The 12,261-nt window shown below is 44.5% G+C and overlaps 1 protein-coding gene across 14 annotated transcripts in view; it reads left to right on the top strand.

Moving 5' to 3' along the window:
* Nucleotides 1-12,261, top strand: part of nrxn1a (neurexin 1a) — a 2,435,560-nt gene that overhangs the window by 2,322,971 nt on the left and 100,328 nt on the right. The gene's annotated exons all lie outside the window — the stretch shown is intronic.

Genomic DNA, 12,261 nt, shown 5'->3' with positions numbered 1-12,261 from the left:
CCTCAGTAGATTGTCTAATGGGATTTCACTCCTACTTTTATTTCGAGCAGATTATTTTGGCACAGTATTTAATAGACTGTGGTAATGTGCCTGGGTCGAAAAGCATGGAAAGGTTAGGACTTGAAATGAGACTCAACTGCTTTCATCAAATATCTAGACATATAGACAAATGGTATTAATGAGTTTCGTCATGTTCACTAAATTGTGATTTATTGAAGTACAGCATTTTATTTCTCAGTAATGTGAGCTTCACCACTCTGTATGTGGGAAAATCTTCACATTGTTAAATGTACTAGTTTTATTCTAAATGTTTATTTCGTAAAGCTGAAAGTCGTGTGAAGAATTGTTTTTCTTGTGCTCACAATAATTACAGTTCTGTCCTGGCACTTGATTCCCTCAGTAGAATTTTTTAAAGAAGTTTAAGGGAAACGAGAAATTTCTAACATGAGTATTAAGGTACATTAGACATTGATGTGGCAGATAATGTAATATTACCTTGAAGTCTTGTGACTCTTGGAATCTGAAACATCAGTTTGCCATCCTTTTCAGTGTGTGACACGCCGAGGCTCTGAACGTTGGTTCGCATTGAGGCTGGATGGATTTTTAGTGGTAAATGCTCAACTTGGCACCTGGATGTAAAACTGGCACTGCATATGGGCCACCAATATAGAAATTAATGGAAATAAAAATTTGACAGTTTCTTTAATGGCCGGCTTATCCCCAACCACAGTTTTACGCCTGGGCAGCTAGTAGTCTAGTTAAAGTTCTATGGGGGCTAAATTTGTTTGATTTGCGCTAACGGGGCACAAATCACTAGCGCCTGGGCGAAGTGCCACTAACACCTCCCGTGAAATTCAGTGGGAGGTTAGCGGCGGCGCTAACTGTTAGCGCTGTGCGGCGCTGCATTGCCGGCAATGACATCATCACCATGCGTAGCGCCCCGCTTATGCCCCAGCCGTAATATTTGGTGGCGCCCCCCGACTTATCACCGGACGCTATGTCCGCCGGGGTCAGAGGGGCCTACCTGCGACCGGGGCAGCACTAGTTAAAGAGGAGGTGGCGGGCGGCCATTTTTGTTGCTGGCCGCCTGCCAGCACCTGCCCCCGTTGCTGTCCCCGGCCCCCATGAAGACCCCCCCGCGGGGTGCTGGCTGCTCACCATGAGCCCGGCACTCTTCTTGAGTGCTGGGTTCGTTTGCCGGCACTCCCGATCCCTGGTGGCCCAGCTGGGCGCTGGGATGCACTGTGCCAGGCTCCTCCCCTTTAATAAGGGGAGGAAGGCCTACAGTACCGCGGCACGTAGCGCAGCGATATTGGCTCGCAGCACCCCAAGAGAGACGTGGGGCGCTTCCAGTAGCGCCTCTCCTCCCTCTTGGGGTGCTACCTGGGAAAATCGGCCACGGGGGTGCTAACTTTTTCGGGGCGCTAACACTAGTGCCCCAAACGCTACCCAATTATTATCCCTATAGGTTTAAATGTTTTTCTTTCCCTACCAACCAATTTCAGGTAAAATTTATCCTTTTGAATCATTTCTACATTTTTTTCCTGGAGTGCCCAATCTTGACTGGTTTTGATCCCTTTTGATCCTTCCTCTATTAACTCTTTCTTCTATTCATTCTTGGGATGTGGGCGTCGCTGGCCAGGTCTGCTGCAGGGGGTGGAAGTCAATTTCGGGTCCGGGGCGATGCGCATGGCGATGGCGCAACGCTGTAGTGCTGCCGCAAAACTCCTGCCGAATACGGCGGGAGTTGATGTCAGCGCCGTCCCCGGGGGCGCTAATGGGAGGCGCAAAGACACACAATTTCACCCCCAAGATTTTTATAAAAAGAGAAAAATTAATTCCCAAATGGCAGATGGAGTTTGCAACCCTATGTGCACCCAAGAATTGCCTGTTTGCTCTTCAAATATTTTTTTTTAATGCACGATTTTCAATTTTCTTAATTTTGAGTGCTCTTTCCTTAGTAATTACATTCCCTTTTTGTGAATGGAAATTTTAAAGTAGAAAAATTAATTGTATCACATTTAATTTGTTTATATTTTTTCACTAAAGAATCTATAAACATAATAGCAAATCAAGGATTTAATTTTATGGGTATCTCAGTCCAACAGGGTTCTCATCTGCTGTAACTATATGTTCTCTTCTCTGTGCCTTTTGACTATCAGTACACACAATACACTGTTTTTAAGCATGATCAAAAGTGGAGAGGATATCGCAATACCAAAAGAAACAGCAAGTCAATTTTTTTTGGTCTGACACCCATGATTATTAAATGACTTTCATTTTGAAAATGACAGTGACCTCTTCCCTACAATCTAAGGTAGTAAATGATAATTGTATTGGAAAAGACAAGTTATGTTGAAGACTTATCCAGTTGTTGAAGTAAAACCCATTATTTTTCTGACTACCCTATTTTCTCCTATGCACTAATGTGATGCAAAGATTTGTTGCACACATTAGGTGAACACCAAATTGGGTGTCACTTATCAGTGATTGCTATGTTATGTGCACTCATTTTACCAAACACCTTCTATTTAAAAATGTAAATATTCAGAATTTTCAGTATTGCTAAGGTAATTGTATCTATCTTCTAATAATTGGCTGAATAGGTCACTGGAATAAAATACGTACCACCAAGTTAAATCATTTTCAGCAGCACCATTACTACAGGACAAATATGACCTAACTGGTGGCAATTAATGCAATCTAAAAAAAATACTGGATTTTAGAAAACAACTTTGCCCCCAACACATATGAACACACGCACATTGTGCACACACATTTATACAAATTCTTCCTTCATATGAGCATTTGCCAAATTTTATAAATCTTATGTAACAAAGAAATCCAAAACATGTAATCTACCATTGTTTTAGTCTGAACGTGGTGGGTTTTAGTGGGAAATAAAATATGAATGTGTAATTTGAAATGTCAGTGTGAAAAATGTGAGGGCACTTACAAGTGGAAAGTATTTGGATTAGAGGAATGAGTTTGTGGGTGTTGTTCAAAGGTGATTTATCTGTTTCTATCGACAGATCAGATTAGATGTATGCTTCAGCTGAGTCTACAGTATTACAGGAAAACTGGTTTACGTTGGGCTATATACAGAATCAATATAAGATTTGTTCATCTGCTTCATTTTACTTTTTATGTCATTCATTTTACTGTCTAGATTCACTCCTCATTAAACATCCCCTCAATTGTCTGAAATCTATTTCTGGATTATACCGGATTACACTTCATATACCATGTAAATTAGTATTGTAAATGAGGATATGAACATTTTTCTTTTGTTCGCCTCATTATTTTATATTAATCCCCTTCCTTCCGGTTCTAAATTCCACTGTGGCATTCAGCTTCTTCCAGTCACTTGCTTCTGGCATTTGCTCGATCTCCAATGGTAGCAGCCACTAGGCAGTGTGTGAGTGTTCCATACAGTGGCTCACACTCCAGTTTCCTTTCCTCATTTGCTGTGAATTAACGTACACTCTCAAAATGGAAGCACTTCTGAGGTAGGAATGTTGGTGTAAGATTTTGTTGTCCGTGGGCGATATGGACTTGGTACTGGCACAAAACAGTTACCAGCACCTTTCTAGCTACTTTGGGGGCGATTTTGCCAATGGGTGCGTGTTGGAGGCGGGACTGCTGCTTGTCGGGTCATTGTACCGCCTCCATCGACTTGTGGCCAACCCACGCTATTTTCCCTTGATTGACCTTGTTCAGCCCACCCAGCGGGCTTAGCAGGCCAATTAAGGGGAAGCTGGTTACAGAGAACGTCAGCGTATGACGTTTCATCTTTTTGACAGATGAATTGTCATCGTTTGACAGCTCTGTGAAGCTGTCAAACACTGACATTCTATGTTGTTTGATGAGTCCTTGAATTCAAGACTCATCAAACCTCTTTCTTTAGCAGAAATTAGATGGTTGTTGCATTGGAGAAACAGCGGCCGTCTGTCATCTCTGCCGGTGAGAAGCGAGATTCTCCGCATCCCCAACTGTTGAAGACTGCAGAAAGAAACAAAGGTAAGTAAACATTTTCTATCACTTTCCACTCACCTCACATACTTACCTCTTCACACTTGCACCCATCACTTACCTTCACAACGCACTTTTGCACCACTCTGACCCCAGCAGACCCATTGCTCGCCTCGGTGACCCTGGCGGGTTTTCCCGACGTTGGGAAGACTGCGCCTCTGTTGGAAAAATTGGGATAATCCTCTTAACTGCTTGTTAACTACCTGTTCGCAGGCAGTTAAGTGGCTGTAATCCCCTTCCTGCCTCGAGGAGACGGGACCCGGCGCGGGTTGGCTACCCATCTCCTTGGAAGGTGGCATGGAGGTGGGTTGGGACTGGGATGGGCACCCGCCCCCAGATACTGCCATTTTCCCGGCAGTCCCACCTCCATATCCGCTTCCCCAGGGCTGGCAGATCACGCCCAGGGTATCACTTTAGAAGGTGGCATTTTCCTGCGCTGCCTAAAGCAAACACAAACTTCTGCCTCTTGTAATTGTCATTTGTTCTAACTGAGGGCCAACTGAGTAAGACCATTATTTTTGCATTTAAATTCTTCAGCATAAAAAGGAAGACTTGAGACAAAATATGAACAAAAAGTTCAAATCATCTTCCCACTGTCGTGCAAGCACTCAATTGGCCTGCTGAAGATCTAAATCCAGTTACATCAGGTGGAAAATGTAGTGTATGTACCTTTAAGAGAGAACTACTTTTACAGCTCCTGTATACTGTAGTACCAGCAGTGACCACACCTGTATATAAGCCTTGAGCAGGCATCTGTACTGTTAGTCTTTAGACTACCCTCCTCCAGTAAACACCTGTTGATTGTTAATCTACAGCCTCCGTCTAGTTATTGAAGAACACCATACTTTAAGATTCATGGATTTAACAGTGGCGACGGGGTCGATTCGAATCTACCTGCAACTCTGCATTTCCTTCCAAGGATTCGCTCCGGGAGGACGGTGGAAGAAAGTCGAGGCCAGAAGCACGGGCATCGACCACGAGCAACCGCCCAATCATCCGGCACAGAGTGAACATCGCAGGGGAGGCTGTTGAGAGCTGGGCTTGGTTCTCCAGCCACGACGATCCAGCAACAGACTGGCAACAGGTACAGCGCAGACCCTTCCCGGACAGCGGCGGCAGGAGCCGACCGACGGCACAGAAAAGGCCGAGCAGCATCGATGGGGTAAGAGAGAGGGTAAAGCACACAGGGTGCAGCCGGGGTTGAAGGCCGAGCAGCGTCGACGGAAAACAAAAAGAGAGAGAGGGTAAAGCACAGCCGGGGTTCAGGACCGAAGGGCGGCAATGAGAGAGGCGCACAGGAGAACGCACAGAGCGCAGCCAGGGCTCAAGGGCTGAGCAGCGTCCGCGGGGAAAGAAAGGTGCGCGGGAGATGCCATTTGAGCCGCGGAGAAGAAGGGAGAGCACGGGAGACGCCATTTTTGAAGCCGCAGCGGAGAAGAAGGGCGAGCACGGGAAGAAAGGAAAGCGCGGGAGACGCCATTTTGAGCCAGCGGAGAAGAAGGGAGAGCGCGGGAGACGCCATTTTAGAAAGTCTAACCACACCCAGGGATGCCGAAGAGTGGCAGTGTCACTGCGTTCGACAATGAAGTCGAAGATTGGGCGACATATGTGGAACACCTTGAGGTGTACTGCAAGGTGAATGAATTGCCAGATGCCAGGAAAGCACTGGTTTTGTTGAATTCCATGGGTGCAAAAACGTATGGCTTACTGCGAAACCTAGTAACCCCAGAGAAGCCAGTGGATAAGGAATTCAAAAGCATAGTGGAAATCCTACAGGACCACTTAAACCCCACACCGCTGCTGACAGCAGAAAGATTTAAGTTCCACAAAAGGAACCAGCATAAAGACGAAAGTAATGCTGAGTATTTAACGGAACTGCGCAAGCTATCGAAACACTGCCAGTTTGGAATGGGACTAGCAGATACGTTAAGGGACAAATTTGTGTGTGGGCTTCAAAGTGAAGGAACCCAGAAACGGCTTCTATCAGAAAAGGATCTTACGCTGGACAAGGCTTTCAGCATGGCAGTATCACACGAAGCAGCCGCATGGGGCGCTGCAGAGATACAATGGAGACCGCAAGAATATGGCACCAATGAAATGTCATATGGAGCAGGGAAGTGTTATCGCTGTGGCAGAACAACACACGACCAGAAGGATTGTTGGTTCAAGGACCAAGTGTGCAGACAGTGTGGAAAAGCAGGACACATAGCAAGAGTCTGCAGGTCAGGGAAGAAAACCAGCAGCAAGAAATCTCCACAGGAGAAGTACAAAAAGGTACATAAGGTGATGAACAGTAGTTCAGACGAACAGAAAAGTGATACAGACTCCGGAAGCAAGGAGCTGGGTTGTCTGAAACTACATAAGGTAATCAAAATGGAGGATCACCAGACTATCTGGGTCACGCTCAAGATAGACGGAGTCCAAGTGAAAATGGAATTGGACACAGGATCAGCCCTAACAGTCATAAACCGAAGGGACTACAAGCAGCTATTCTCACATATACCCTTGAAAGCTACAGAGATTGTCTTGAAGACGTACATGGGGCAAAAAGTCTACCCCAAAGGAAAAATAAGGGTGAACGTGATGTGCAAAAGCCAGGAAATACCTAAAATGGACCTATATGTATTGCCAGATGGAGGACCACCACTACGAGGTCATGAATGGATCCGGAAGATACAATTAGATTGGCATTCCATACAGGCACTGAAGGTTGAGGCCAAAAAGGATGACGACGTCACACCTGGACGAATGTCAAAAATGCTAACTGACGCACAAGAAGTGTTCCAGGAGGGACTCGGAACACTAAAAGGCATCACAGCGACAATTAAAATAGAGGAAAATGCAAGCCCAAAGTTTTTTAAGGCCAGACCGGTGCCCTATGCGATCCGACCAGCCGTCGAAGCAGAGCTGGAAGGTTTGGAACATTCAGGAGTACTGTCCAAAGTGGACTGGAGCGAGTGGGCTACACCCATCGTTCCTGTAATGAAGAGGTCGTTGAGTAATACGCCTGGGGAACCAAAGAAGGTCCGCATCTGTGGGGATTTTAAGGTGACAGTGAACCCAGTCCTTCACACGGTACAATATCCGCTTCCACGGATTGAAGATATTTTCGCCTCGCTATCTGGAGGTAAACGCTTCACTAAGATTGATCTGGCCCAGGCGTACCTGCAAATGGAGGTAGAAGAAGCCTCGAAACAATACCTCACGATCAACACCAATACAACCGGCTGGTGTTCGGGGTAGCACGGCTCCGGCTATTTGGCAAAGGGCAATGGATCAAGTCCTGCAAGGGATTTCAGGGACCCAGTGTTATTTGGACGACATCCTGGTCACGGGCGAAAATGACAGTGATCACCTCGCCAACCTGGAGAAGGTGCTCACTAGATTAAAGGAATATGGGCTACGAGCTATGGTATTGGAGCGGTGCTATCGCACAAATTCCCAGACAGGTTGGAGAGGCCAGTAGCCTTTGCGTCTCGGTCACTAACCTCAGCCAAGCGCAACTACGCCCACATTGACAGGGAGGCCCTCAGCCTAGTATGGGGAGTAAAAAAATTCAACCACTATCTGCATGGGCAGAAGTTCACCTTGCTGACTGACCACCAACCACTTGTCTCCATCTTTAATCCAAAGAAGGGCGTTCCGGTGATGACTGCACAACGGCTACAAAGATGGTCCCTTTCTCTAGGGGCAAACCAATATGAAATAGAGTATAAGGGCACGAAACAGCATGGAAACGCTGATGGGCTATCACACCTGCCACTGCCTACTGTGGAGGAAGCACCAGCAGTGGACCCTATCGAAATATTTTATTCGTCGATAATTGAACGCTTGCCAGTAACTAACGCGGATATAGAGAAGGAGACCCGAAATGATCCGACAATGTCTCAGGTATATGATTTGACGGTGAAGGGATGGCCAACACATGGCGACTCACTGTTGCCAGCATTCTCATCCAGAAGAGAACAGCTGTCAGTATGCCAGGGGACAGTGATGTGTGGATCCCGAGTGGTAATTCCACCCAAGTTAAGGGAGAGAGTGCTCAATGAGCTTCACGAAGGCCATCTGGGAGGGGTGAAAATGAAAAGCCTTGCTAGGGCTTATGTGTGGTGGCCGGGGATCAATCAACAAATCGAGGACCTAACAAAGAGCTGCTCAGGATGCCAGAAGGTCCAAAATGCACCACCACATGCCCCTCTACACCCATGGGAGTGGCCCTCCTCTCCATGGCAACGGGTGCATATTGATTTTGCTGGTCCATTCATGGACTCAATGTTCTTAATAGCAGTGGATGCGCACTCGAAATGGCCTGAGGTGATCAAAATGTCCTTCACCACTGTGGAGAAAACGATTGCAGTCCTACGGACCATATTTGCCAGGAACGGCTTGCCAGAGCAGATTTGCTCTGATAACGGACCACAGTTTGTGTCCGAAGAGTTTCGAAAATTTATGAGAAGGAATGGGGTAAGGCATTATGCATCCGCCCCGTATCATCCAGCCACAAATGGATTGGCTGAGAGGTTCGTACAAACCTTTAAAAAGGCAATAAGGGCCATGTGCGATGATGACATTCCAATACAGCATAAGGTGGACAATTTCCTGTTAGCCTACAGAAATGCAACACATGCAGTTACCAACCAGACCCCAGCCATGATGTTCTTTAACTGAATGTTGAGATCTCGTCTGGATTTGCTCAGACCAAATGTGCAAAGAAATGTTGAGGATAAGCAATTCCAGCACATCAATGAGAAGCCGACAAGGAGCTTCAATGTAGGACAACCAGTCTTGGCCCGCGACTACCGAACAGAGAAATGGCAACCCGGAACGATATGCACATGGCAGGGGCCACTAATGTACACAGTGGATGTCGGGGAGAACATTGTGAGATGCCACGTCGACCAGATCCTAGCATCACAGGAACGAGTCAACCCCATGTCTCGCGTACCTGGGGATGAACCCAACATACCGGTAGCATCTACCCCAGAAACAGTAGCAGTGGAAACTGATGAACTAACCGACGAAAGTGGGCCAGAATCGCCTCCGCAACAAGAACAAGACACTCAGGAAAGGCGCTATTCAGAAAGGATCAGGAAGCCGCCCCAAAGACTGAATCTATAAATGGACTATTTCAGTTAAATGTGCATGTTAAAGTGTTAACTGTTATTAGAATGTAATGGGTGCTGTTAATCTAAAAGGGGAGGAATTGTAGTGTATGTACCTTTAAGAGAGAACTACTTTTACAGCTCCTGTATACTGTAGTACCGGCAGTGACCACACCTGTATATAAGCCTTGAGCAGGCATCTGTACTGTTAGTCTTTAGCCTACCCTCCTCCAGTAAACACCTGTTGATTGTTAATCTACAGCCTCCGTCTAGTTATTGAAGAACGCCATACTTTAAGATTCACGGATTCAACAGAAAAACATTTCCAAGGAAGAAAAGATTAAGCAGGGTGGGAAAAAGAGCATTTCTTTTGCACTCATCATTGCCACGCTTTCTGTTTCCCAGAACTGGGAACACATTTTTGCACACCAGTTCCACCGAAACTGATGATGAGGTAGTGTGGTTGAGGAAGGAGAAGGAATTTGACCTGATGTTTAACTTCCATAGTGTCATCAAACTCAGTCACTTCTCTCAACCAGTTCCCCTGATGGTATCATCTATGCTGGATGCTTCGACTAAAAAAAAGCTGTAAACTAAATAAAACAAAAAGTTAATTTTCTAGACAATTCTTTGTAGAATTTTTAAATCTGATGTTGGATTCTGATGTTGACACTTGATGCTTGACCTTTAGTAGCCATGGCAACCTTTTATATCAGAGAACCAGTAAGTGTTCCAGTGCTTAATTTTAAGTGAACAGCACTGCTAACAATGGGTTGTATTTTACTCACTTGATATCAGAGTAAGAATGTATTTCATAGAGCCCAAATTTGTGATGTTATTCTGTCTCCCCATTTGTGATGATGCATCTCTTTTATAGTGGTCTGAGGAGGAGGAGGTGAAATTGATATGAGCCTAGCATTCAGGTACTGCTGACGGTACTTCATGTCATAGTTATATTACACCATTGCCACCAGAGACAACCTCACTTCATCAGCAGTGTTGTACTATAAATAAGGTGGCACAGAGCGCCACCTTAAAAGATGGCTTTCCCCTGCATTATCGACAACAAACATAAACACTTGCTCCTGGCAACCAGTTACATTTCTAGCTGAGGGCCAGTTGAGTTCTCAGATGACCTGTATGAGTCCACAGTGCACTTTTGGTCTGGTGGACCTTTCCCCAATATCAGGGAAGGATCAGGGGGTCAGAGTAGACTATAGGTCTATATTCCCTAGAGTTTAGAAGAATGAGAGGTGATCTCACTGAAACATATAAAATTCTTAAGGGGCTTGACAGGGTAGATGCTGGGAGGATGTTTCCCCCAGCTGGGGAATCTAGAACACAGAGCCACAGTCTCAGAATACGGGGTTGGTCATTTAGTACTGAGATGAGGAAAAAAAAAATCACTCAAAGGGTTGTGAATCTTTGGCATTCTCTACCCCAGAAGGCTGTGAATGCTCAGTAATTGAGTAATTCAAGACAGAGATCGATTGATTTTTGGATACTAAGGAAGTCAAGGGATATGGGGATACAACGGGAAAGTGGAGCTGAGATAGAAGATAAACCATGATCTTATTGAATGGCAGAGCAGGCTCAAAGGGTTTAAATGCCAACTCCTGCTCCTATTTATTATGTTCTTATGTCAGAAAATTAAAGTTGCAATCCGATCTTTTCAAGAAATCTGCAAGTACAAATTTGTGTGTGCAGTTATTTTGGTGTCAATGCTAGTGCTTTGAAATCGACTCTGTAATATGAACTAAATGGGTTTCCGAGCATCAGGAGCTGAAACACAATGTAGAGCTGCACATTGTTACTGATTACACAGATTACAGTGCACAATGGAGTATTGAGGGTATGCATGTTTTATTATTAAAAGAAATGTTTATCCCTGTACTTAAACTAATTCATACCATACCCCAATGCATCAATAATATATAAGAGCCTTTCTTCATGCTTTGTATTAAGAAAGAGAGTACCATATGAGAAAATGGCTGAATTTGCATTGTCATGCAAATCTACTTCCCTTTTGATGAATATTTGAAATTCTAGTGCACTGATGTTAAATGCACAAACTGACTGGTAACAAAATGGCACATTTTCAATGCTGATCCACCACACAGTAATAAAATTCTGTCCTAGCCTTGCTGTTGTTTATCCTAATCGTCACAAATTGTACAATCATTTGTGAAGTTTTAAATCATGTGAAACCATTTTTTAGTGCACTAAGGTACAAATTAAATTCAGCTTTCAAAGGGTTAGTTATGTGATCAGAAGTTACTTCACAATGCTATTTATTTAGCTCAAGTCAAATACTTGGGGAGGAGGTGTGGAAACAAAGGTAGGCTAAGTGCTGTGGAATTATCTCATCTAATAGAATAAAATAATAATTATTCTGTATCTACTGATGCAATATTGTGTGATGGTGCTAAGATGCATATCTCAGACCTGAAGTCCTTTACACAGCTCATGAGGACACATTGAACTCAGTTGATTTGTGTTGCAATGTTGGGCATCCCAGAGATGAAAAGTAATGGTTGTGCTGTGTTAGCAGTGTAATAAAATAGGGAGCTTAATCGGCTTTATTATGTATGTAGCAAGGTCAATGAATTCAGTGCAGGGAATTGAACACCTTTCCATTTCGAGCATCCAGTATCAGCAGCACCTAATTCCATGTTGAGCAAAACCAAATGCAGTGTGAAGCGCAATTCTGGCTCAATGGTGTACATTAACCCTAGCCTCAAAAGAGCAAGAAATCCTTGTAAAAGTGAATTTATAGCAGCATCCTGGAAAGAGAAAGTAAGAAAGGCCCACAGCAAGGCAAGCTATGGGAAAAGTATGAAGAAAGGGAGAAAAAAGCTGAGAGTAAAGAAAAACAATGCATTAATCTCATTTGGCCATTCCCTGTAATCCATGTGGTAGACACAACTGACTGCTTTTAGCTATGTTTATGTTTTTGGTGAAAGCAAGTATATGGCTTGTAACAGAAAATCTCACATTTGCCCAATGTTGACAGTTCTGATAATAAAAATGGCGCAAGTAGCACACAAATGCACTATTTGCATTATTACACACAACTAACTACAGTAGTGTGATGATGATTAAATAGGCTTCAGGTATGTGTATGTTA

The sequence above is a fragment of the Somniosus microcephalus genome, chromosome 3, assembly GCF_052327205.1.
Source record: "Somniosus microcephalus isolate GS21.2 chromosome 3, FLI_Smic_1.0, whole genome shotgun sequence".
NCBI classification, from domain to species: Eukaryota; Metazoa; Chordata; class Chondrichthyes; order Squaliformes; family Somniosidae; genus Somniosus; species Somniosus microcephalus.
This window is presented reverse-complemented; position numbering and strand designations above follow the sequence as displayed.